This window comes from Mirounga angustirostris, unplaced genomic scaffold (genome assembly GCF_029215605.1).
Source record: "Mirounga angustirostris isolate CCGP_5_RB_7025 unplaced genomic scaffold, mMirAng1.0.hap1 SCAF_2, whole genome shotgun sequence".
NCBI classification, from domain to species: domain Eukaryota; kingdom Metazoa; phylum Chordata; class Mammalia; order Carnivora; family Phocidae; genus Mirounga; species Mirounga angustirostris.
This window is the reverse complement of record NW_026991710.1, coordinates 35,450,008-35,477,617: the sequence shown is the minus strand read 5'-3', so window position 1 is coordinate 35,477,617 and position 27,610 is coordinate 35,450,008. Positions and strand designations below refer to the sequence as shown.

The following is a 27,610-nucleotide window of genomic DNA, read 5'->3' as shown; positions in this document are numbered from 1 at the left end:
TAGTTTCTGGTGTTGCCTGTCATCCTTGAAATTCTTTGGCTTCAAGACACATCATTCTAATATACTTATGTGATCAACTGGCATTCTCCCTGTGTGTCTGTGTCTGTATTAAAATTTCCTTCATCTTACAAGGACACTGGTCACTGGATTAGGGCTGACTCAATTCCAGTATGACTTCATCTCAACTTGATCATATCCGAAAAGATCCTATTTTCAAATAAAGTCACACTCACAGGTACTGGGTTTAGGATCAGAACATACCTTGTTGGAGGACACTATTCAACCCAGAGCACACGGCAAAAGGAACTTTGCAGGTGTGGTTAACTTAAATATCTTGACATGGGAATATTATATTATCTTGGATTATCCAGGTGGGCCCACTGTAATCACAAGATTTCTTATACGAGGGAAGTAGGAAGTTAGAGAAGAGAGAAGATGCTCTACCACTGGCTTTGAAAATGGAGACAAGAAGGAACCATATGCTGTGGAATGTAAGTGGCCTCCAGAAACTGGAAAGCAGTAGCTTCTCCCTTGGAGCCTACAGAAGGAACTAGCCCTGCTAACACCATGATTTTTTTTTTTTTTTAAGATTTTATTTATTTGACAGAGACAGAGAGACAGCGAGAGAGGGAACACAAGCAGGGGGAATGGGAGAGGGAGAAGCAGGCTTCCCGCTGAGCAGGGAGTTTGATGTGGGGCTCGATCCCAGGACCCTGGATCATGACCTGAGCCGAAGGCAGATGCTTAACCAACTGAGCCACCCACTGGCCCCAACACCTTGATTTTTAACCTCATAAGACTCATTTTGATTCTGACCTCTGGTATTTTAAGAGAATAAATACACGTTTTCAGTTACAAAGTTCGCTGTCAATACTTCTTATTTGTGTGGTGTATAACGTTTCATTATCTATCTTTCATGAACTCTCTGGGAACCTAGTTATTTTAGTGTGTGTGTGTATGTGTGTGTGTGTGTGTATGTGTGTGAGCAAGCTCATATATTCCTGTGTCTATCAGCTAATATGGCTGCTAACACGTACTGGAGAATAGGAATCTAGTCCCCAGTCTGTGTCACTCTAAGTGACTTTAAAAAAAAGAGCAGGGGAGTTAACCCACAGGGATAGCCTGGGCACCACAGACTCACTGTGGACTACTCTACAAGGAAATTCCTCTGTTCAGGGACTGGCCTTGAAACTCTTACAATGAAGTGACACCGGGGAGGAAGTCTTATGGTGGCCCCCCAGTCCTGAGGTTTGAAAGGGGAAGATGGGGGAATAAAAACAGAAAGCCATGGTCATTCCACACCTGCGTGCATCATCTCTTTGGCCCAGCAGCGTCTGATAGGAACTGATAACGGACACTGCCTGAGAGCCACTCCCCAAGGCCTGGGCTATTGTTGCAGATTTTGGGTGGCTGTGGGGCAGGTAATGAAAGCCCAGAGGTCATGTGGGGAAGAGGCAAAGCAGGACTGAAGTGTCCTTCCCCAGTCTATCTTCCTATTGCTGCTTGGTCACTCTTAGCCTAAGTCTTTGGCATACATATTGGTTTTTCTCCAATTTTTTTTTCTGGCAATTCCTTAAATACAAGCTTCGTTCTTCTATACATTCTTAAAAGTGGACCCTGAAATAAAAAAACCAGTACTCCATGTGAGTTTTTTATCTTGTCAGCTTTCTTTTCTATATCCGGCAAAACTAGACTGAAAAAATAATGCTACCCATCTCTCTGTAAATATGAGGGCAATGGTTAAACTGGAGGTATAAGACAATATTGGAAGAATCGGGGTTTTATATGGATGTGTTTCTTCACTCAGAAATCAACTTGTCCCAGGTCATTTAGGAGGCACAAATGGGTGGACGTCCTCATTTTGGAACCAGTTTCCTTTGAAATAAGTTTTCTGTGTGATAAAGAATGTTGTTTTCATGTGCTCACGCTGTTGGTTCTCTTGCATTATGTCTTTATAAGGAGATATCTCGTGAACCAATTTCTTCCAGAGTCACAGAGCCAGAATCCTGCCCACTCAGCTCCTACACTTGCACATGTTACTTGAAAATGCCTTTTCCTTCTGATTCTCTTGTTTGTATTCTGTGAGTACCACTATATTCAAATCACTTTTAGGGATTCAACCTACCGATAAGGAGCTGTAAAAATGAAAAATTCCTCATACAAGAATGGTTTGGAAAGGAAAAGCAATTTGAATTGATGTATACCAAGCTTTTCTTCAGACAATTAAGCCTAGGGAATGATTCTTATACTATTAAAGAGGAATTGTTAGAAATCTTTTTTTTTCCCTTTAAATTATAGTTTGGTAGAGTATTTATTACTCCATTGCTACAAAATTAATACATTTGCTCAGAGGGCAAAATAATGAGACTCCCAAGAATTAAAAGAACAAAGACAAGGAACCAAACAATACATATACATGAATTAGAACTATTGGAACCAATGGATCCAAAATTTAAAAAGAGGCATAATATTCTCAAAGAGATAAAGGAGAAAAACATATTATATATATAAATCATCTAAGATTTCCTTCATGTCCTCCTTTATCTCTACCAAACATAACTTGTACTAGCATTTACTGTACACATGCTGGCCCAGTATTCTTTCTTTTAATACTTTTTTGAGGGATGATTGACATACAAAAAGCTGTACATCTTTGATGTAAACAATTTGATGAGTTTGGAAATAGGTATGGAGCCATTATCACAATCAATTCCATAAATATATCCACCACCACCAAAAGTTTCCTCCCACCTTCTTTATTTTTGTGTGTATAAAACACCTTAACATAAGATCTACCATTCTTAGAAAATTTTTAAGTTCACCACAGTATTGCTATAAAGCTACAATAATTGAAACAGTATGGTACTGACATAAAAACAGACATAAAGACCAATGGAACATTATAGAGAGCCCAGAAATAAACTCTCTCGTATATGGTCAACAGATCTTCAGCAAAGGTGCCAAGAATACACAATGAGGAATGAACAGTCTTTTCAAGAAAGGGTGTTGGGAAAACTGGTAATCCACATGCAAAGGAATTTAATTGGACCATTATCTTATACCACACATAAAAATCAACTCCAAATGTGGTAAAGACTTAAACATGAGACCTGAAAATATAAAACTCCTAGAAGAAAACATAGAGAAAAGGCTTCCTGACATCAGCCCTGGCAATGATTTCTTGGATGTAACACCAAAAGCATAGGCAGCGAAAGCAAAAATAGACAAATGGAATTACATAAAACTGAAAAGCTGTTGCACAGCAAAGGAAATAATCAAGTCACAAGACAACCTATGGAATGGGAAAAAATATTTGCAAACCATATATCTGATAAAGGGTTAATATCCAAAATATGTAAGGCCTCCTACAACTCAGTAACAAAAAACAAATAATTCAATTAAAAAATGGGCAAAGGATCTGAATAGAAATTTCTCCAAAGAAGAATACGAATGGCCGACAAGTATATGAAGAGGTGCACAAAATCATTCTCATCAGGCAAGTATGAATCAAAACTACAATGAGAGGGGTGCCTGGGTGGCTCAGTCGTTAAACGTCCGCCTTCGGCTCAGGTCATGATCCCAGGGTCCTGGTATTGAGCCCCACGTCGGGCTCCCTGCTCAGCGGGAAGCCTGCTTCTCCCTCTCCCACTCCCCCTGCTTCTCCCTCTCCCACTCCCCCTGCATGTGTTCCTGCTCTCGCTGTGTCTCTCTCTGTCAAATAAATAAATAAAATCTTTAAAAAAAAAAAAACTACAATGAGATATCAGCTCAGTATTCTTAACACATTGTAAAGGAGGGCTATAGTGTTACCACCTGTCCTTACAATAACCAGATTCCATTGTCCCTTGAAAGCCAACCCCAGGGGGAGTCAAGATGGTGGAAGAGTAGGGGACCTCGTTTCATCTGGTCCCTTGAATTTAGCTAGATAACTATCAAATCATTCTGAACACCTATGAATTCAACCCGAGATATTAGAAAGCCAACCCCATAAAAGCAAAAAGTGCCATCCCCAACAAAAGGGCAGCAGAAGGGAAAGCAGTCGGGGACTCTAGAGTCGGCCTGCCCTATTTTCTTTACGCTTTCTCAAGATACACATTATGTCCTTCCATGTGTTGATTAATAAGTAATTTTGAGCATGCACGGAGCACAGCATAAGCATGGAACTGTTCATTCCTTTTCAAATGGAAGGTCGTGATCTCTGTGTCTCATTAGTGAAGCAGCAGGGAAAGAGCTGGGAGCTGGAAACCTGGTTCCCAAAATTCCAGCCCTGCTGTGGAATTTTAAACAAGTGATTTAACTTCTCTGTAAAATGGGGATAGTAATTCTTCACCATAAACATATCTCAGGATTGTTTTAAGGATCAATTTAGGTCATATAAATGTGCAAAGAGCCCAAGATCTATCAAGGAATTTTGTGTAGTTCTATAAAGATAATATATAGTACAAAGTGGAAAGTGTAATATTCCAGCTATTAAATCGTGAAGAAATGTTAGAGCATCATTTGTTCAAACCCTAATAAAATAATGAATGTAGGCAATACTCAACAAGGGCTACTAATCACACAACAAAGAGAGACGAACAGACATTATCTATGATGTATTCCTAAAGGAGGGTTAAAAAAGAACCTAAATTACATCAAAGCATTAAGCCAAACCTCTAGATCTAATTTCTAGTTTTCAGGGGATACAGGAGGCAAAAGTACACACTAAAGGACACCACAAGGAAGCAAAGAGCAAAGTCCAGAATTAAGGAAATTCTACAAGATAAATTGCTTCATTTCTTTAACATATTGCTAAGGGGAAAAAAAGAGACAGGGGGAATCTATGGATTAGAAGAGACATAAGAGATATGTGAGAACCAAATGTGTGTGAGAACACCGGAAATTTATTCAAACAAACCAAAATTTTTAAAAACCATTTTGGAGACAATCAGGAAATCTGAACACTGACAGGATATTTGTTGATATTAAGGAATTATTGCCAATTTTTTAAGTGTGACAATGGTCTTATGGTTATGTTTTAAAGCAATTCATTATCTTTTAGAGATACAAACTGAAATATTCATGGACAAAATGACATAATGTCTGAGAATCTCCTCAAAAAGACCAGAAGGTATAGGGGTTGGGGCGGGGGAGAGTGCAGGTAGAAATGGGAAAATATAAGTGTAGTATATAAAGTACAATAAAAATTGTTATTTAGAAGAATCTTGAATATGCTATGCTCCCTGTGGAGTGACTTAATATTCACCCATCACAAGCATAATTTATGCTATCACAAGCTCTAAGGAGAGCTCAGGAGTCAGAAATCACAAACCTTAGTAATTTATTATTTTTTTAATACTAAACTTTGAGGTCTTTTTTTTTTTTAAGATTTTATTTATTTATTTGACAGAGAGATAGAGAGAGAGAGAACAAGTAGGCAGAGAGGCAGGCAGAGGGAGAGGGAGAAGCAGGCTCCCCGCCGAGCAGGGAGCCCGATGTGGGGCTTGATCCCAGGACCCTGGGATCATGACCTGAGCTTAAGGCAGCTGCTTAACCAACTGAGCCACCCAGGCGCCCCAAACTTTGAGGTCTTAAACATGCATCAGTGAGAGGAGTATCTGTTTATTTCCATTGCAGGCTAGACATTTTCAGACCACAGCCTTTTAATTTACACATCCTTCTACTTTTTTCAAAGTATAATGGAAAGGGTGGGCTTTATCATTTTAATCATTAAGGAAATCTTAGGAACTCTTGTGAGAGATCTATGGTCACTAGCCGTAACTCTCAAAAAACAAAATGTTCTTATGATACTTTTAAAAACTGGCTTAAAAAAAGTGGTGTAGTGTGTTCTTCAGGCTCCCAGACCCTTGGCTACACAAGCTACAAATACATTTCAAGTGCCAATTATTTGCACTGTCCAACTTTATAGTCCATAAAATCATTCACCTGATTAAAAATTTTGAAATGCTAGACTTCTAAGAAGATGAAAGCTAATTACCAGCCAATATTTCGTTTTTTAGCAGATTAAATAATCATAATATAAATTACTAGAGACTTCAAAGTATCTAGGTTTTATACACACTTTCTAAAAAAATACATGATACTAAACAATTTTGGAACAGCTGGTACATTGAAAATAAAAAATGTATCTTTATTTTCATTTATTTAGTTTTTTAAGTAGGCTCCATGCTCAGTGTGGAGCCCAACATGGGCTTGAACTCATGACCCTGAGATCAAGACCTGGGCTGAGATCAAGAGTCAGACACCTGTAACCAACTGAGCCACCCAGGCACCCCTAAAAATGAATCTTTAAAAGCTCAACCTCAAAAATCCTCAGTAGCACCCAGTCTGCCCAACTATATACACCACCTTTGCTTCAATTCTTAAAATCCACAACAGTTTGAATGTAGTTCTATCATCATGTGATGCCCCAGACAAAATGAAGAGAAAATCCTAGTCATTCTGCCTCAACCACATGAATCTATCCTCCTTCCATTAAACGATGAGAATCATATTAGTTTGCTAGGGCTGCAGTAATAAAGTGCCACAAACTTGGTGGCATAAACAACAAAAATGAGTTGTCTTGCAATTCCAGAGGCTAAAAGCCCAACATCAAGGTATCAGCAAGATTGGTACTTTCTGATGGCTATGAAGAAGAATCTGTACCATGTACCCTACCCCCACCCCCAGCTTCTGAAGGTTTACTAGCAATCTGTGGCATTCATTGGCTTGTAGAAGCTTCCCCCTGATCTCTGCCTTCATCTTCATGTGGCATTCCTTCTGTGTACCTATCTGTGTCCAAGTCTCCCCTTTCTAGAAGGACACCAGTCAGACTGGATTGCCACTCCAGCACAGTAGAACTCATCTAACTTAACTAATTACATCTGCAATGATCCTATTTCCAAATATGGTCACATTCTGTGGTTTGAGAGGTTAGGACTTTAACATTGAATTTTGGGGGTAAACAACTCAATACATAACAGGAATTAAGGTAATTTGCTCATGTGGTACACATACTCAATCACCCAGGACATACACAAGGCAGAAAAAAAACTAATCAAGTTAGAAGGAGGAACTCTACATATCAAAGTTGTATAGATCTGTTTCATTTCAATAACTCATTCATGCATGCATTCAAGAAAATAATGAGTAAACAGCAATGACATATAGGCACAATAGAGGATAAAAGAGTACACACATCATTAGGGACAACCTGACTCACGTTTTATGCACTGCACAGACTAACAATGTTTAAAATTCTCATTCAACACTTATTTTAGTATCAGTGGAAAGAAACTGATATCCTATTAATAAAATCATATACTTTTTTCATTTCAAAATCATGAATTAAACCTAAAATAACATTTACTTATTTTCTTTTTTTAAAAAGATTTTATTTATTTATTTGACACAGAGAGAGAGAGAGAGCACAAGTAGGCAGAGCGAAGAGGGAGAAGCACTGAGCAGGGAGCCCGATGCGGGCCTTGATCTTAGGACTCTGAAATCATGACCTGAGCCGAAGGCAGCCGCTTAACCAACTGAGCCACTCAGGTGCCCCAACATTTACTTCTATTTGGGGATTTTTTTCCTGTTCACAGTTTTCTGTCATTCATACCTGAATAACGTTAATAATTCAGACTCACTAGGGATCAAGGTAGGTTACAAGACTATAGTTACAGATAATTGTTCAACAAATATTTGAAAGTTTTTTTGACAAAATAATTCCTATATTTCTGTAGTTCTTGATCCCTTTTCAGTTTTCTTTTGCAATTTTCAAATTAGATAAAGTCTTAGGAGGTATACTTAAAGGCTCAAAATCTAGATTAAAAACTCAATCGCTCATTCTCATCACAGAGTACTACTAGACTTCCAGCTGACTGTGACTGCTGGTTTCAGAGTGGGTAGCACAACCCGATGTACCCAGGTATCCCAAACATATTGCACGGAGCCAAAAGGACACCGAAGAGGAACCTCTTAAAATTTTCCATTTATTGGCCCTGTATATTTCGGAGGTAGAGAGCAAGAACAGTATGCCTTTTTCTGGTTGTTTAAGGCATTATTTATGGAACTGCGACTTAATGAACACCATATTTCCCAATCATTCCAGTGAGATTTTAGTATCGCCTTATGAATTGGAGCCCCAGGAAGCTCTCTGATATGCCTCTTAATTAGTTTTGCCAATTAGTAGGGAAAATGACCACAAAAAGATTGAAAATACCTAGTAGTTAGAGGAAATACCCAGAACAAGCCTGTGGTCTGTCTTTTCCCAGCGTTAATGCACCAGGGAAATCAACTGTTCAACAGTGTGGTGCACGAACTCTGGACTAGATATCTGGGTACAAATCTCACTTCTGACACTTATTATCTATGTAACCTTGGGCAAACCATTTGACCTTTCTGTATCTCACTTGCTTCTTGAGCAAAATGGTAATGACAGCAGTACTTGCTTCATGGACTTTTATGCAGATTAAATATGTTAATACCTGTAGACTGTTGGGAACAATGTCTGGCACATTCTAAACACAAATGCTAGCCATTATTAGAAATTTGTAATTGAACAGTAAACTATTTTGTTGTGATGTTAAGTGTTGATGTGAACTTTAAACAAGTGTATTTCTTTGTTGGCATGCAGTAGGCAGCAAAGCAGGTGGGCGTACATTCTATCTGATAAAATTCCCAAAAGGCAATCACTGATCTCTCTCTCCAGGGTAGCTCTGCCCACTAGGAAGAGGTTCTCTGACCACACTGATCCTGTCATAAATGTTTTGGGAAGCACTCTGCTAAACAGAAGAGCAGTCTAGCGCATACTCAGCTTACCAAGCCAGCCTCCTCCTTTCCCTCGGTTAGCAGGCACAGACTTCTTTTTGCCAGACAGTTGAGACTATAGATCCCAACATCTACTAGAAACCTTCCGTCTCACCCCTTCTACATTAAGGGAGGATGAGAACCAATCTCGTTGTTGTGTTGTAGTTGTTCAACCTGAAAGCACATGTGGATGGGTTTCTTGCTGTTAGATATAACCAAAGTTACGAGAACCTGAAACATCCGAAAACTAAGAGCCCTCAGCCACCCTCACATACACCTTAAACTATTCTTCTGGTCCAGCCACTCAACAGATGCTTTTATCAGTAACTGCAAAATAGAAAAATAATTTTAGAAAATCCTAATTAAAAGCCACAAATTATAAATCCCACAAGATGAACAAAAGTTCATGAGGGTGGGGAGGAGCAGGGAAATTACCATGTACTGGAGGAGGTAGGTAAGCAAGAGGAAAGGGACTAAGGTTTAGGAAGATACGACAGTGGAAGCATATGAACTGTGTCTTGAAGAATATGTGACAATTTACAATGTTGTATCTGCCCTGAAAGAAGTAAGGAATAGAGACATTTCCAACCTTAAAAATAGCTCACTCTAGCAGTGACTATACTAGAATCAACAGTATCATAGGAAGAGAGTGGCACTGAGAGCTTGGAAACAGATTAATCCACTTACTTGCTCACTGAGCCCTGCACACCTACCTTCTACAGGTCATGAAAGCAAGGGTAAGAGCCTATGGAAAGAGTACAGATGCATGTTTATTTATATCATGATAAATGGACATGAGCACAGAACTAGAGTCTGCATGGTTAGAACTAAAAGATGAGAATTTAGATTATAAAAATACTCAAGCGTACAATAGCCTGTCTTTCACAACTTTACACTGAATGATTTTTATTTGCCACTCACATCAGTTGTGACCTTGCATGTCCCACTGTAATTAAATCCCTTTTTAAAAATTTGTCAGTTAACACGATCTGTAGTGCTTAGAGTTAATAGTAACAGAGCTACCAAGAAAGAAACAGTTGCCCCTGACATTCAGGATTGGCAAATACCTAAGTGTGGAGTTATTGCCTATTCCCATGTGTGGTGTACATGTGGATAGGAATGAGTAGAATTCTCAATTATACATTCATTTAGTTATGTGTGCAGCAATGGGATACTTCTAAAGATATAAGAGAGAGATGATATACAGTGCCTAATTCTATGCCCCCTTGCCTGGAAGACTAAAATCTATTTGGGAAGGTAAAACATGTATCTATGAAAGAATAAGTAAGTCACTGTGCAAGATGGTACAAAATTAAATGTCAAAATGAATGCTAGAAGCCATAGTATTACTGAGGGAAACCACTCTGAGCGGAAGCAATAGCAGACCTTGTCACAAGAGGAGGGGCATGGGCTAGAGCTTGAAGAATAGGTATTATTTACATAAAAAATAAAAGAATTCATGGGGTGCCTGGGTAGCTCAGTCAGGTAAAATTTGACTCTTGATCTTAGAGAAGGTCTTGATCTCAGGGTTGTGAGTTTGAGGCCCTGTGTTGGGTTCCATGATGGGCGTGGAGCCTACTTTAAAAAAAAAAAAAAGATTTAATATGCAGTCCTATTAAATCTCTCTGCAGTCAGAGAGAATACAATTGAGAAAGGCCAACGCAAGCAAGTTATCTCTACAGGTGAGGACGTAAAGAGAGTAATGGAGAAGCCAAAGATAAGGGTCTGATTAAATTATTAGGTGGGTTGGAAAGCCAAACTCGGGAATTTGGGACTTTTCCTATAGTCAAGAAAGAATCACTGACACCTTCCAAGGCAAAGCAGAATATAGAGAATCTAGTTTGGTTTGGTTTGACTTGGTTTGTTTTCTGTAGTCTTGCTTGTTCTAATGAATGGGAACATGAATAACACCAAATATCAAATAAGCCAAAAACCATGTAAATTTGCCTTTGGCTGGCTTTACATGTATGGTTCGATACTTTCTTGAGAGAGTAATTCCTATAAATTCTGCTGTAAGAACCTTGAAAATAAAAAGAAAAAAAAGTTTTCCTCCCAATTCATCCCCCTACCTTTTCTGAAAGATCCACCTAGCTCAGGAATTCTATAGCACTAGACATCTCTTGCACCAGAGAAAAATTAGCTAGGCTTTGTTTCAAAAGCCTATGTACAAAGTTCTATCTGATTATCTGAGAAGGAGGGGGTCTGATGGTTCTGTAGAAAGAGAGGGTACAATGTAGGGAGAATTTGTTCACCAAAGAGTGATTGGTGAGGCACTTTGTGGGCAACATAGGGCAGGGCTTCTCACGTTTCACCAGTATTCCTAGGTGTGGCAGGACCTCCTCAAGTTCAGCATGCATAGATACCTTGGACACTGAGTAAAAGGCCCTGATGGTCAAGACTGGAACAGCAGAAGACTTTGGGACTGTGGGTAATGGATCCCCTAACACTTAAGGAGACAAAAAAGCAGCTCAGCCAGTGACCATAGAACTAAGACCAGAGGTAGTCTTCAAATGGGCTTCTTAAAATAGGGAGGATTTCTTAAAATCATTGAAGGTGGTTTTCCCCATAAACTCTGTTGGTGGGGACCATATCAATCAAAGCTGATTTAGAAAAATAAAAGAATATGACATTTGTCACAATTGAGAGCAACAGAGCAAATTTATAACCTTGTTCTATTTCTCTCTTATTCTCTTAAAGTAGCACACGGACTCATTCCTTGAATGAAAATTTTAGTCTGCACCAAATATAATCTTCCTAAAAGCAGAATTGATCAGCCTTGAAGTTGGGTGAGGGGACAGAATTTTCCATGAATTGAAGGATGCACGGTGAGTGAGAGGCCAGAACCTCGTGCCCCTCCCCACTACTGAAGGTATTATTAGGCAGCTGAGTTTGTGCAAGGGTAATGACACCCAGGCAAATGTGTAACCAGCCATGTATGTTGAATGCCATTAAATTCATCAAGGAAAAATTATTTCCACCATCCTTATGCCAATTTATACTCTAGTATAAACTTTTTTCCAGCTTTACTGAGGTATAATTGACAAATAAAATCATCTGTATTTGAAGTGTACATGTGATGATTGAGTTAATTAATACATCCATCACCTCGTAATTAGACCCTTTTCTGTTGAGTGTGGTAAGAATGTGTGAGAGCTCTTCTCCGCAGATTCAAGTATATAATAGAGTATTATTGACTACAGTTACCATGCTGTATATTAGAGCCTTAGAACTTATTTATTTTATACTTTCAAGTTCATTCTCTTTTTTTAGATTCCACATATAAATGATACCATACAGTATTTGTCTTTCTCTGTCTGGCTTATTTCACTTAGTATAATGCTCTCTAGGTTCATCCATATTGTCACAAATAGCAGGATTTCCTTCTTTTTTTATGGCTTAAAATATCATTTATATCACATTATATATGTGTGTATATGCATATACATATACACATATATATAACACATATATAACATATTTATATATATGTAACATATATCACATTTTCTTTATCCATTCATCTATCGATGGACACCTAGGTTGTATCCATATCTTGGCTATTGTGAATAATGCTGCAATAAACATGGGAATGCAGACATCTCCTCCGGATACTGATTTTGTTTCCTTTGTATATATACCAAGCAGTGAGATTGCTGAATCATATGGTAGTTCTGTTTTTAATTTTTGAGGAACCTCTATACTGTTTTCCATAGTGGTGGTACCATTCAGGCACAAATTTTGATAATGATATTTAAAATGCTAAGTGCTATGGACTAAATGATTGTGTCCCCCCCAAAAAAGTTATAAATGGAAGCCTTAATCCTCAATGTGATGGTGTTTGGAAGTGGAGCCTAAAGGTTAAGATGAGGCCATTAGAGTAGAGCCCCAGGATGGGATTAATGCCTTTACAAAAAGAGGAAGAAATCAGAGTTCTCTCTGTCTCTGCCATGTGAGGACACAGCAAGAAGGCGGGCCATTGCAAACCAAGAAGAGGGTCCTAACCAGACACAGATTCTGCTAGCACTTGATTTTTGACTTCTCAGCTTCCAGAATTGTGAGAAATAAATGTTATTTAAGCCATCCAATCTATGGTATTTTGTTGTAACAGCCCAAACTGAGACAGTAAGTAACTACCTCTAGATGCTTGTTGATTCTTCTCAGGGTCTTTCAGATGTGGTCCCTAATATATAGAGTTTACTTGTATATGGACCAGATAACCCTGTTTATCCTGAGATAATTTCAAAGTAAATTATAGACTATAAAATATTAGGGTATTGTGTTCTATGCATTCTTTTCCAATAATTGTTAATATATGCAAAATTGTTACATTTAACTAGGATAAACATCTATTTTAAAGATGAGAACTGAAAAACAGAAATCTACTAGTTTTGTGATCATTTTAAGCCTCAGATGTTTTATTTATATAATATGGTCATTGTGTTAAATACATATGGTAATGAATATAAAGTTCTTTTCTCTGTGTCAGGCATTCAGGAAAAATTCAATCAATTATAATTGCAACATTCCAAATGAAATATAAGTGAATTAAAGACTTTTTAAGCCCTCATTTTACTATCTGAGAGCATTGCCTATCAGCAGTAATCGAATTTCACCCTTAGATAAATGTTTAGAGCTAATTTAAGAATAATTCCTCCAAGAAACTGAAGTTTAAAAGAAGGTTTTGATTTGCTTGAGATAGGACAGAAAATCTTATTATAGCTAAAGTCTGACAAAGGTCTAATATTGGCCAATAAAACAGAACTAGCACATTTATGAATTAAATCCTCTTTCTGTTTTAGTTAGTATAACTCTACTCAGTGTACCACATCCCAAGAATGTTCCATCCCAGATACCTGTGTTTCTTAGAAGCCATCCCAAGCTTCTGACTGTCAGCTTATTCATTTCCCTCTGCTCTTTCCATTATCCTCCTTTTGTCTTTATGTCAAGAGATGAATGACATCATTCTAGAGGGTTGCCTGGTGGCCCTATATCTGGCTTTATCCTACCACTACTACTCTCAGTCCTAGCCCAATCCCAGGTTAGTTCCCTAATGATTCACAAGTTAGCAAAAAATCAATGTGTGTCTAGCCCTGGGAACTACAAGTGATAAAATGGAAATGGCAACGTAGAAACCCAAAGGCAAAAGCTCACTTCCAACTCTTGGTACCAGACTCGATTTAAGAAGAATATGCTCAATAATGCCAGCAGACATTGGGAATTTTACAGAGCGTGCTGAGTAATTTTTGGCCTTTCCATAATTTCTGGCATGAACAGTGCATTCAACGGCTATTAAACCATCAATGATTCTTTTTCTCAAATTTCTAAAACTCCAACATCCAAACCTTTTTTTCCTTAGTCTTAGATTAGAAACAGACATTAGAGATTCTAATTCAGTCTCCCAAACAACATCAACTTTTAGAACACTCCCTTCAGGGGCCAGTCAGCTACATTGTTTCAGATCCAGTTACTAGAAAGTCTATAGTTGCATTCAGCTGAAATCTGCCATTCTGTAACTTTGAGGTGCTGATCAGAAAATCAATCCTAAAAGCAAGGTTTTTCAAAATTGGCAAGAATCTTAAGAGTATTCTGTTCTCTAGAATTTCCACAAACAAATTAAATTTCCCTTCATATAAGAGCCCATATGAGTTAGCTTTTGCTGAGTAACAGATCATCCCAAACACACACTTATTATTTCTCATGATCTTGAGGGTCAGCTGGGTAACTCCTCCAGTCTGGCTGGCTCGCCTGTGGCAGAATGGTCTAGAATGGCCTAATTCACATATCTGGCAGTTATTAGGCTGGTGGTTCTAGAGGTGGCCTCAGCTGGGACAGCTGCCACCCTGGGCTTCTTCATAGGATAGTTTCAAGGTAATTAAGATCAATGCTTTCCCAGCCTCTGATGTACCATGGTTGCTAATATCTTTTTGGCCAAAGCAAATCACACAAGTGTACTGGGTTTGACAGTGTCTGCACTAAGATTCAGGTCCTACCCAGAATCACACAATGTGATTTTTTTGGAAATAATGTTATTGTCAATGTTATTAGTCAAGTTAAAGGGAGGTCATCCTGGAGTAGGGTGGGCCTTTAATCCAATACAACATATATCCTTATACGAAGAAAAGAAGAGACACAGAAACACAAAGGAAGAACGCCATGTGATGATTCAAAGAGCCAAGGATTGCCAGCAACATCAGAAGCTAAAGGAAAGGCTTGGAAGAGAATCTCCCCTAGAGCCTTCAGAAAGAGCATAGCCTTGCCAAAACTTTGACTTCAGACTTCTAACATCCAAACTATAAGAAAATACATTTCTATTGTTTTAAGCTACCCAGTTTGTGGTTGTTTGTTATGCAACCCCAGGAAACGAAATCACATGGCCAAGCAGAAATTCAAGGGATGCTTTGGAAGCATGTTCCTGCTTTGTCAGCTCTGTTGTGGGTACCAGCAAGAGAGAAAAGGGTTGGGAATGGCTTTGGGGGATAGTTCTTGAGCAGCCAACCAAGAGTGTCTAGCATACCTCCCAAGAAACACATGATATTTTGAGGCAAACATACTGATGTGGTCACTACCACATGCAGGATTTCTAGAGATGACAATTAGCAAGCAATGTGTTCACCATATAGGATAGGGAATAGAGAATAGTAATTAAGCATGGGGGCTCTGAAAGCAAACCTTCTGGTTTCAAATCCCACCTTATCATTTACCAGGTATATGACCACGATAAATTACTTAACTTCTCTTGTCTCAGGTCTTCTATCTTAAAAATAAAGATAGTAATTATACCCACGCATAGGGTTGTTAAGATTAAATGTATTGCACTGTTTGCAATGTCTGGTGCATGATAAATTCCCTATGTCCACTTCCACTCAGGAATAAGGTAAGGGCCAAAGATGGGACAAGGAACAACGTTATGGCACATGAGTTTACATTAAAAACCAGGAAGAACACTTAAGAAACAACTAAAAGCGATTACCTACTGTAGGGAAACGAACTTTTTAGTGAATATGTTTTATATATTTGAATTATGTAATAAATATTATCCAGTCAAAAAAATGTTTAAAGTCCCCCTTATGTATTTAAGTCAATTATATTTATTATTTCACAAATAATTATAAGGAAAATATTTTCCAAAATGTTAACAATGGCTGTCTTTGGGTGATTGAGTAAAGGACTTTATGTATTTTTACTTTTCTGGAACTCTTTTGTGGTAAACAGGATAATCCCCCCCCCAAAAGAAAGATATCTGTGTCCTAATCTCCAGAATCCATAAATAGGTTACAGAGCAAAGAGGAATTAAGGTTGCAGATGGAATGCAGGTGGCTAATAGTTGGTCCTTAGAGAGATTATCCCAGATAATCTGGGTGGACCCAATATAGTCATGAGTCCTTAAATGTGGAAGAGAGAAGCAGAAGAGACAGAGCCAGAGTGATGCCATATGAGAAACACTCGAGTGGCCACTGCTGATGGGGCGAGGTGGAAAGGGACCATGCACCAAGGCTGCCTGCAGCTGATAGAAGCTGTAAACGGCAAGGAAATGGATTCTGCCCTGGAAGCTTCAGAAAGGAATATAGCCCTGCCAGCTCTTTGATTTTTACCCAATTAGCCCCATATCAGAGCTCTGATGGCCAGAGCTTAAAATTGTTAAGTTTGTGGGGCACCTGGGTGGCTCAGTTGGTTAAGTGACTGCCTTCAGTTCAGGTCATGATCCTGGAGTCCCGGGATCGAGTCCCAGGATCGAGTCCCAGGATGGAGTCCCAGGATCCATTCCCGTGTAGCACTCTCTGCTCAGCGGGGAGTCTGCTTCTACCTCTGACCCTGCCCCATCTCAGGTGCGCGCTCTCTCGCTCCCTCTCAAACAAATAAATAAAAAAATCTTTAAAAAAATAAAATAAAATAAATAGTAAGTTGGTGCTGTTTTAAGCTGCTAAATTTATGGTAATTTGTAACAATAGGATACTTAATACATTCCTCATGTATTAAATAATAACAATGTACATATTATTTTAACAATCAGGAAAAAATAACATAAAAAATGTATATATACATACAAACCTGAAATGTGACCAGAGCACTAGATGACATTTGCTTGTGTATTGGAGATGCATCCCTGAGATGACAGGCACCATTAACTTGTCATTATTCAGAGACTCAGCCCCAGGGCTCACGGGCGGTCTCCAAAAGGCACAAAGAGGCAAAGTGTGTGTTTGCACACTTCTGGCCTTGTTATTTTTCAGTCTCCTCATTCCCTAGCTGTTCACCTACTGTGCCACAGGCAGCAAGCATCCCATATATACCTAGCCTTCAGCAGAAGTGCAGATTTTACAAGAAATAATAAAATCAAACTATAAAAAGAAAAGACATATCAAAAAGATATGCACCAATACAACATCATTGTTTGAACACAGGAAATGTTCTGAGAGACCCGAGAGAAATCTCTTTCTAATGTGATGCACCAAGTTTTCCAGAGAACAGAAAATTGCCTGTTATAAATGCATTGTCATGATGACAATTGGAAAAAGAATGAAACTGGACCAAATTCCTTTGTAGTTCATTGTACCTTTGAAACCTAGAGTCCTAAAAAACCTGTACATTGTAGTAGCTTGATGTTTTCTAAAGATAGGAAATAAAAGCAGTTGGAAAATCTTCTTTAAAGAACAGAAGCTAAGTCATTCTTATAAGAAAAGTGTAACTCAAGCTTTTTCTTAAATTCTGTATTTCCTTCTTGATTATGAAAGTAATATATGCTCACTATAGAAAATTCAGAGAATACAGAAACATACCTAGTAAAAATATTAATCATTCATATTCAGAGGAAACCACTGCTAAAATTTTTGCTATATTTTCTCCCATTTTATAGGCTTTTTTCATACTAAAGGTGTAATTGTATATAATATATACAATTTCTAGCTTCCTTCTGTTAACATTAAAACAGTAGCCTTTAACTCAGAATGTAAAATTATATAGCCATAATTTTTATATTGTATAACTTTTACATTTGCATCCATTATGTGGCTATACCAAAATATATGTACTTTCTCTAGTGTTGAATAATTAGGTTGTTTCTAACCGAAGGAAGTTCTTTCTTGTGGCAGCAGCTAGACCCACTAAAAATGCTTAAACAATAAGGTATTGTTATCTCAAAAATAAGTAGCAAATTACACTGGTCCAGGGTGATTAATTTAGTGGGTCAACAATGATGGGACTCTAGGTGGCATTTCTGACTTTTAGAGCTATCCTCTTAAGGTTTTCAGATAGCTATCATAACTCCAAATATTATGTCCTCACACAACAATGGCCAATATGACATTTTATTGGGAAAGTATTTCCCAGAAGCCCACAGCAGAAATCACCTACAATGGACTGATTGGTCAGAACTGGTCACAAATCCCACCCTAAACTATTAGTAAAGGGGAGCAGGATTATTCTAATTGTCTTAAGCCAGTCATAATTTGCTCCTGGGCTGGACTTACTGCTCCCCAAACACCTTGACAAAATCCAGGTTCTGTTGGCAAGGAAATAGCAGCGTCTACCCCCTCATGTCTTATTCAATTTATATTTCCCCAGAATCTAGTGAAGTACAAAGCAAATATTGTAGACTAATAAATTAGAACAAATATTGGAATACCTTTGTAAAATATCACTGGCACATTACATGTACTAAGATGACTCAAGAACTATGAAATATTATCCTATTTTGTAGACTACTAAAAGGCAACACTCAACAAAATAAATTTGTAATTATTTCTTTGAATGAAGAAACACCTTGAATTTGATAGTGTTAGGAGGAGGAGGAGGGTCAGTAAAGTATCTTCCAGACAGAGAAGGCACTTTAAGACCCCAAAACAAAGCAAGCCATTCCATACCATTTACACTGGTTTTATTTTAGGGTAACTTACTGGTAGGGAGGATCAGGCAGACACTGGATCCAGGCACTACACACCCATCCTCTGCCCCCATTCTTCACAGCTATTCTCTACCCAGTCCAGACCTCAATCCCAAGCTTTTATGGAACGAGGGGCATGGTGGTGAGGTCACAGGGTAGTTATCTAAAGTGGATCTTTGGGGCCCCTGGGGGGCTGAGTCGGTTAAGCTTCTGCCTTCAGCTCAGGTCATGATCCCAGGGTCCTGGGATGGAGCCCCAGGTCAGGTTCCCTGCTCAGTGGGGAGTCTGTTTCTCCCTCTGTGCCCCACCCCCCTGCTTGTGCTCTCTCTCTCCCTCTCTCAAATAAATAAATAAAATCTTAAAAAAAAATAAAGTGGATCTTTGCATCAGTCATTTCTACTAGTTACCTAAAGTGGGGCCTGGTATGCACCAGTCATTCCTACTCGTTATCTAAAGTAGAGCCTTCTGGGTGCAACTTTAGGGAAGATCAGAACAAGCCTTCTTGAACTCCAGTCAGGGCATACATTAACCTCTGTGGGGCCTGGAACACGGAGCCCTAGGGAAGTGATTGCATGGACATGAGCAAGATGGAGGGCCAAAGATGGAGTCAGTGTTGGCAGCACTCCTACAGATGGCATCAGAAATCTTTGAGATTTAAACACACACACACACACACACACACAAACACACACACACCCAACAGACTGTACTGGTTTGACAAATTTGGGGAGATTAGGTTGGAGGAAACATAAGGAAAATATTCGAAATTGTGCCACACAACTTCTACCAATTACCTTTAAACTGGCATGAACATTGATGCTGCTTTTCTATTTTCATATATGAAGCTACCCAAATAGCACCTAATTAATGGGAAAAAAAAAAAAAAAGATGATTAGGTTCATTACCTATTCAGTTGGCTCCCCTCTCGATGCTCCCATCATAATGTGCGGGGCCATTTATCACCTTATACCACAATTGATACTATACATCATCCTCCTTCCCTCTTCCTTGAGGACAGAGACAGGTCATGTTCAGCTCTGTATTCCCAGTAGCATGTAGTAGATACTCTGTAAAATATTTGCCCAGGACTGAGTCACCAATGTCTACTAAGTAACTCGTTCTGCCTTTCTGTCTCAGTGATTGAGTATTTCTCAGCTCCAAACCCAACCTTTTAATCTTCCTGTTTTGCCACCTGGCCTTGGCTCTGCAGAGTGGGACAGTAGGCGAGGAGGCTGCAAGGTTGGGGGAGGAGGAAGAACAGACCTGCTCTTTCCGATCTGCTTTCTATTCCTCTGAGCAGTTCTTTCTTATGGCAGCAGCTGAACCCTACAGGCAGTTTTCCCAACACGTGAAGAACCAGTTTCAAGTCCCATCCTGTCCCCAGCACCGGGCAGGCCAGCACCTCTTCCTCAAGCTCTGAGACACCAGCTGAGCAGAACCGCTCCTCAGAGGGCTGAGCTCCAGTGTCTTCTACATGTTAGAAATTCCAGCCTCACTCCTTTGTACCTTCAACCCTAGCTGCTTTTGGCAATTGCTCCCTCCAGAACACCTTAAAATCCTCTTTTGGCCCTTTCGGTTACCTAGTTCACAAACTTACACCTAGTTAACAATTTTTTATATTGAATTTTGGTGTTCCAATTCCTTGGTCCCTGACTGATACGATTGGAAGTTCCCCCATTTTACTAATCCATGGTATTAAACATATACACCACAGAGCTAATACACTGGTGCCTCATTCTGGGAAAATACTGCTTTATATTATTTTTGAGGAACTCAGGAGCTTAGTGGTCCTGGGGAGAGGGGTGGAAAGGACCACATACGGGGACCCTAGGCCTTTTCACTATTACTCATTGGCCCAAATTTGCATCAGCAAAGCAAAATCCCTACAGTCACCTGGGGCCTTTCCTGAAAAAGGTGATTTAGCAACCACCTATCCTTACATAAACATGCCCCTTGGGGATTCTCACTCCTCCCAAACCAAGTGCTTTCCATTCATCCATTCATCACAATTCTCTCCCTCTGGCTCCAATTCCAGTGTTTTACCATCCCCGTGTTTGGTGCCCCAGGAATTTACTCAGTTTCTCTGCTCCCTTGATGTAGCCCTGCAGACAAGGCATATGAGAGAAACTGTTCTGCACAAAGTAGAAAATCACCTTTTAATATTTCTGAGGATTTTACCTAAAAAGGACCTTCTACAAACAACACATTGGATTATAATAACGAACACTGAGCACTAGGCTTGTATGCAAGCAATAAGCGCAGGCTATCTTATACAACACAATAATGAGGAAGATACTGTCTTCATCCTCACTTTTTGGGTAAGGAAGCTGAGGCATACAGAGGTTGTGTGACTTGCTCATTTTACTTTACATCAGGAGCTAATCCCAAGCCATCTGACTTTTAATCTTTCTACTATAGACGGATTCTCACACCAGACCTTGACAGTGAGTAGCGCTGACCTAGTGTCCTCACAATTCTCTGGAAAGCAAATGCAATCCAAGGCTTCTGTTTCTGTAATTGTTTTGGTTCAACACTTTCAGGCATGGCCTGTGAATACAAAACAAGTCGGAAAATGAAATGCTTTCAAGAGAACTTTGTTTGGCAACAGCGTAAGAATGGACTTTTAAATTAGACCCACACAATTTGGCTTTAACCAGCTAGGTTCTTGGGATATTTATGACAGACTTTTATGACACAGTGCCAGTTCGTAAGGAGACTGACACAAGATGAGACAAATAAAACAAGTAATTGCACATGGCAAAAACAGAAAGTGCAGTAGAGTCAATGATGGACACATCCCTAAGGGCTGCACGCATGAACACTTCACGGAAGATCCAAGGCTGGAAGTTGCCCATTAACCGATATAAATTATTAAAGATTTTGTTATTTTATTTATTCATTCACTCATTCATTTATTTTTGGAAAAGAGAGAGAGAGAGCAGGGGGAGGGGCAGAGAGAGAGGGAGAGAGTCTCCAGCAGACTCCCCGCTAAGCACGGAGCCCAACTCAGGGCTCAATTCCGTGACCCTGAGATCATGACCTGAGCCAAAACCAAGAGTCAGACACTCAACTGACTGAGCCACCCAGGTGCCCCTAACTGATATAAGTTATTATCTAATATAAGAAGGTGAATAAGTGGAGAGCCAAAGTTGCTTAACTTGTATCAAGTTGTACTTCGAGGGCAGAATTTTACCTGAGTCTGTCTTTAGAAGGACAACAAAAAATAAAGAATTGAGGCAATAATCTGACACTGTCAGGGAGTAGTCTGGAGATTTATTATCTAGGAATGTTACAGGGGATGTTTGCCAGAACCTTAAAGATGGGCCAAATTGTATATTGATTTTTCAACTTCCTTCAATTTACTTCCATAGACAGTGTTTCTAAGCAACGTTAAAATCACACCATCTGAAAGAATATTTTGATCTACATAGCCCAAAGAGTTCACAAGCAGAGTAGTACGAAATAGAAGGTGTTTAAGTACGTGTGTACGAAATGTGTTTGTGTGTGTGTGTGTGTGTGCATGCGCGCAGGTCCTGGCCCTCTGCCCACAGATCAATTCCCTCTCTGTTGTATATAGCAATGGGGCTAACTCCTGCAGGCTCCATTTCCCAGGCTCCCCTGTCAACTGGCTGCCTGCGGAGGGCAGCGAAGGAGAGACAGGAGAGAGATGGGAGGGCTGGGGCAGGGGAAGCCAGGGTATTTCTCTCCCTGCCTCTCCACCTCAGTATCTCTGTAGCTTCTGTTCCTCCTACGCAGACCTACCAGGGTCCCGGCTTCTGCTGGGTATTCCAGCCCCTAGGTCAGGTAAGAGCACCACCTCCCTTTGTTGAAAGAAGGTAATATCTTCCTGCTGCTAAGAATCTCTGAGTTAGCTCACCATTCCCCCGTTGGGCCTCTCAACTCCTTCCTGACCTGAGTAAATGCAATGTTCTCTGTTAAAAACATCAGAAGTAGTTTCTGTGTTACTGAACAGTGATATGGAGGGGAAGGCTTTTCTTTTTCCTATTATTCCCTACCACATGGGAGGAGCTCCAGTCATGAGAGAATCCTGGCTTCTCTCTGTCCTGTACCCACTCACCCACTGACAGAGGAGGAAATGAATTTAACGATGAGTGTGCAAGGAGATCCCAGCCCCTCCCCTTCCCCTTTCCTCTGGACCCCCTTTCCTCTGGCTCTCAGCCCACCCTCACTCAGCCTGTGTTCTGCTCTGTTCTCAGCCCTATGGTGAGAGGGGTCTGGCCCGAAAGAGGATTCTTGCAGGTTTCCAGAGCTGCCTGCGGCTGGGGAAATCTGCCTAATCTTAAATTTCTGGATTAGGGAGCCCGAGTGCATACAGATGCAAGCACATTGTGCTACATCAACATTATCAGTGTTAGAGGAAATATTTTCATTCTCTCATCTCTACTACTCTCACTTCTTCTATCTCAATTAGTTCAAAACCCAAACAGGGAAGAGGGTTCTCATGAGGACTCCTCAGAAACCCAGAAACCCATATATGTATAATATTCTAATTAATTGTATCCCTAAGTCACTAAGTCAATTACAAATGTAAGCAGACCCTTCAGCTTGCATTGTGCCAAGAATTATTCTAAGTGTTTTACATATAACTCATTTAATCCTCAAGCCAATATAATACGTATTATGAAAGTTCCTATTTTACAGCCAAGGAAACTGAAACACAGAGATGTTCTATAACCTGCCCAAGGTCACACAAATAATGAGTGGTAGAATCTATAATCACACTCCAAAAGTTGGGCAGTAGAATCTGCACCCTGAAGTACCATGCTAGGCTGCCTACATTCACACTTGAACAAATGATTCTGCACTTCATTTAATGTGATTTCATTTTCAGTCCTAGATATATTATTTTCAAATCCCTCATGTAAGCCAGCATACAGTCTCAGTTTTTGCCTGCCTTAACTTTGACATAAAACTCATTATTTTTCTCTCCAAAAGGAATCCATTTCCCCTAAAGACATTACTAAGCAATGTAGATTTTACCAAAAATTTCATATAAGAAATGGAAGAAGGGCTTTGCATCAAATACCTGATGACAAACTACAGTGTTTTATGCAATGGATGCATTCCTAAAGACTCCGACCATTCTACTCTGGCAACTTGGAAGAGAATTATTCCATAGAAATAAATGTAAAATCAGATTATATATCTTTAAAAAAATTTTTTGACAGGAGAGGCTATTTTTAGTTCTTTCAAATTTGAGTAGTTCAAAATTACATAAAATAAATAAAAGGTATATATTGAGGCTTTCTCAATAAGAATAGAGAGTTTTCTCCATCCTTCTACCACAGAGCCAGCTAACTCTTGCCTCCAGTCCCCTATAATCTTAGCATCCACCCACTCAACACACACAAGCTTGCATCCTTTATTATACTCTGCAATTTACTCTTGCTTCTGCCTCCAGACTTGCTTACCTAAACTCCCACCGTATGAGGTTCAACAAACAAAGATCTCCCCAGGGCCCACTCTACTTAGAAAAGGGAAAGATGTGGATAGAAGTAAACAGATAAATACAGTGTTGTATTGGATCCAGTTTACACCAGCTTGCAAGGCCAATTGCTAAATTCTCAGGAATTTTGCAAGGGTTCTTAAATTCAATCATTATTAAAAACCAAGTTACATAAACTTACAATTAAATAAATTACACTAAAACAAAGGAAATCATCAAAACTGACCCTTCCTACTTATTTTGCCATATTTTACCATTATGTATGATCTTGAAGTTATTTACATTTATTGTATCTTTATGGTGAAAATATTACAGAAACGTGTTCTACTGTGCATTACTTCCCAATTCTGGGTTCAATGACATCATATTGGTAGCTTGAAATGAGCCATGGTGGAGTACTGATGCCTCAGGAATTGGCAAAATTTAGAAACTAGACATTATTCTCTCCTGGAGAGCCTACTGCTAAACATTTAGCACACCACTAGGTAGTTGGCTGATAGATAAAACTCGGTACATAGATGCATACATTTATACATACATACATACGTAGATATATAGATAGATCAACTCTATTTTTCTTACAAAACACCTCTACATTTTCTTTAAGAAAAATTCTTATGAATTTCAGCTAAACTACTACATTTTATATGTTTCCCATTGGAATATAGAGCACATGGTTTCATACAGGACACGAAAAGTAAAACTCAAGCAGTCCCCCTTTCATATAAACAGACAATAGCGAAGGGAACTAACAGTATGAACCATGGAGATCTGGCACAAAAATCTCTTTGAAGAGTTTGGGGGAAAATGCTGAGCCAGCACAAGTCCCAGGGAGCACATTTATATATTCTCAATTATAGGTGGTCAGCATAAACATTCTCCAATAGGAGGGTGCACTTAGAAACCTCCTCTCTAAATAAGAAAAATGATATTTTAAATTGCAACAAAGGGTAACCAATTTCTGTGTAAGAGAGCAAAAGCAAGCAAATTTGCAAAACTCATCAACTGAAAACTGGGGGCTGATTTTGTGGGGCAATCCTCTCCAGTGCCAACCGAAATAGACAAAATCATTTTTAAAAAATGTAACGACACTGCATATCTCTTGGTTTTAATGACAACATACAGCAGTAACTACAGCTTGAGACTCCAAGGAACAGAGGCAGCCCTCCTTCATGCTTTATTCCAGGCAGTCTGTATCTTCCACAAGAATATTTGCAAATAAAAAATAACTTTTTATACAGAACTTTAAAATGTTACCTGTTAGGACTGTAGTTACAAACATTAAAATAAACATAGGGTAGAAGCAATTAAATACAACTATTTACAATGTTCAACTAACTGTTCTAATCACCAGGGAGATCCACTTTGCAGATATTTACCCTGTCATGGGAGAGGCACAACTAAGTGTAAGCTGGATAACCTGCCTAACCAGTTTGGAGTAAAAATATAGTTACTCCTTTAATAATCCAATTACTCCATGCCTAAATTACCTGAGCTCTTTCTCCAACAGAAATGGGGGGTGTTAGTCAGTTTAAGGAAGACCACTTGATGTTTACAAGACAAAATTGGAGAGTTTGATCAGGACACCATGAGCCTCAATTTATAATTTTCGTTACTTCTGTTGCTATTGAAATTGAAAATGCGTCCTAGCCTCTGGTCTCTAGATCCTAAGTCATCCTCCTGGGCCAGATCCTTACCAGAGGCTGCAATGCTACCTTCTGCTTGGGCTCCCAAGGTTTTATCTCCTTTAGTTTGTACTCAGAAGCCCACCATGGATGGGGGTCAGGGGCCAACCCAGGATGTAGGTCATAGAGATTTCCAGCACAAACCCAAGTTCTGTCAGAAACAATCAAACCCCACAAATAGGGAAAATGGTGGTGAATCAGGACCATCTTCCTCACAGTAAGCTCCCCATTCAGGTCCTTCATAAGCTTTAGTGACAGAGGGCCATTAAATCCATCAGAACCTTCTCAATCTATCAGAAAAGTTACCCCAGTAAACCTTGGAAGGAAAGAAGATGGTACCTGAACATGTCTTCTAGGGTATTCTTTGGCCCTCTGCAAACATACCTAAATCTTCCCCCAGGGATTAGTTCTGCATGTTAAAGAGTCCTAGAAGGCTGGGGGTTAGATACTGTCCATGCTATAGGTACAAACTCACATCTCAGTTATACAACTAAGAGGGAATGCTTAAGTTATTCTCCCAGAACTAAGAAAATCTGCTGTGAGGTCAGTCATATTCTGTGTCTACAAAGACAGATGGGCTATGTTGGCCCCCTTAAAATGTACAGTCTCACCAGATATACTGCATCTTAAATAATTTAGAAAGTAACCTGGGCTGTGATAAATGTGTACACAAATTCAATAGGAGCGCAGAGTACAGGGCAATTAAGTTTGACTTCATAGATAAAGAGAGCTTTCCAGAGCCAGTGATATTTGATCTGGGAATTAAAGTGTGGATTATGAAAATAGAGTGAGGTGTTTATGGACAAAACAGCCCAACGGAAAAGCACGTTTAAATATTTCAAAGTAAAGGTGAGCCATTTACCAGGGTGACAGAAACACAGGGTTTGTGGGTGGCCAGGAATGAAGGGAGCTGAAAAGGTAAAGTCAGAAGGAGACCCATCTTTTGCTCAGCTTTGAATAGCCCAGTAATGAGTTTGAATGCTATTCTGAAGACAACGGGAAGCCACCCAAGGATTAAGAGCAGAACGAGTAATATGTTTGTATCTGTAATCTAGAGAGATAACTGGTACCTATGCAGAAGGTGGACATACGGGAGGCTGCAGGCAAGAACCTGAAGCTGTTCTCAACGTTCAGGGGAGAGGTGGCAGAGCCCTGAGAGGAGAGGCAGTGGCAACCAAAGGGAAAAAATGATTCTAGTTTTCTGGACAGAGTTAGAAAACACTAGGGAATAGTTGTATGTAGGGTGAAATGCAGAGAGAAAAGTCAGAAATGGCGCTGGGCTTTGTAGCGAGGGAGACTGGATGAGAGAGAAGCCATTAACTGCACTAGGAACCATTAGAAGAGAGCTGTAATAGGGCTACCAATAATGGGTTTCTTCTGGATGTATTGAGTTTGAAGTGCCTGCAGGACAGTCATGTGGAAAAGCACTTTCTGAAATCATTTTTTTTTTTAAATGCTTTTATTGGTCTCTCGGCACAAAATGGTAATAACTGCTGTAAGGACATCCCAAACACTACAACAAAACTTCTCATCACATAAAAATATTCTGCTACAAAAATATTTCTGGCACCAATAAGATAGAAAAGATAGGTTGAAAATACATATTATAGTTTGTGTATTTACGTAACATATAAGATACTACAAATTGATGCAAATGAAAAAGATTATTTAATAAACAGCAGGGATTCACTACTGGCTATTTGGGAAAAATGTATGGACTTAGAGCCTTACCTCATTCCATACACTAAATTAAATTAAAGAAAAAAATAAAATGGAAGAAAATGAAGATACCTA

The 27,610-nt window shown here is 39.3% G+C and overlaps 1 protein-coding gene across 30 annotated transcripts in view; it reads right to left on the bottom strand.

Moving 5' to 3' along the window:
* GRXCR1 (glutaredoxin and cysteine rich domain containing 1) overlaps positions 1-27,610 on the bottom strand; it is a 309,082-nt gene that overhangs the window by 244,610 nt on the left and 36,862 nt on the right. For 9 of the 30 annotated variants that reach the window (XR_010409353.1, XR_010409349.1, XR_010409352.1 and 6 more), the window contains one exon: positions 19,459-19,524. The exons of the other annotated variants lie outside the window; for them this stretch is intronic. The gene's annotated coding sequence lies outside the window, so the exon portion shown is untranslated. The remainder of the gene's footprint in view (positions 1-19,458; positions 19,525-27,610) is intronic. 30 annotated transcript variants of the gene reach the window in all.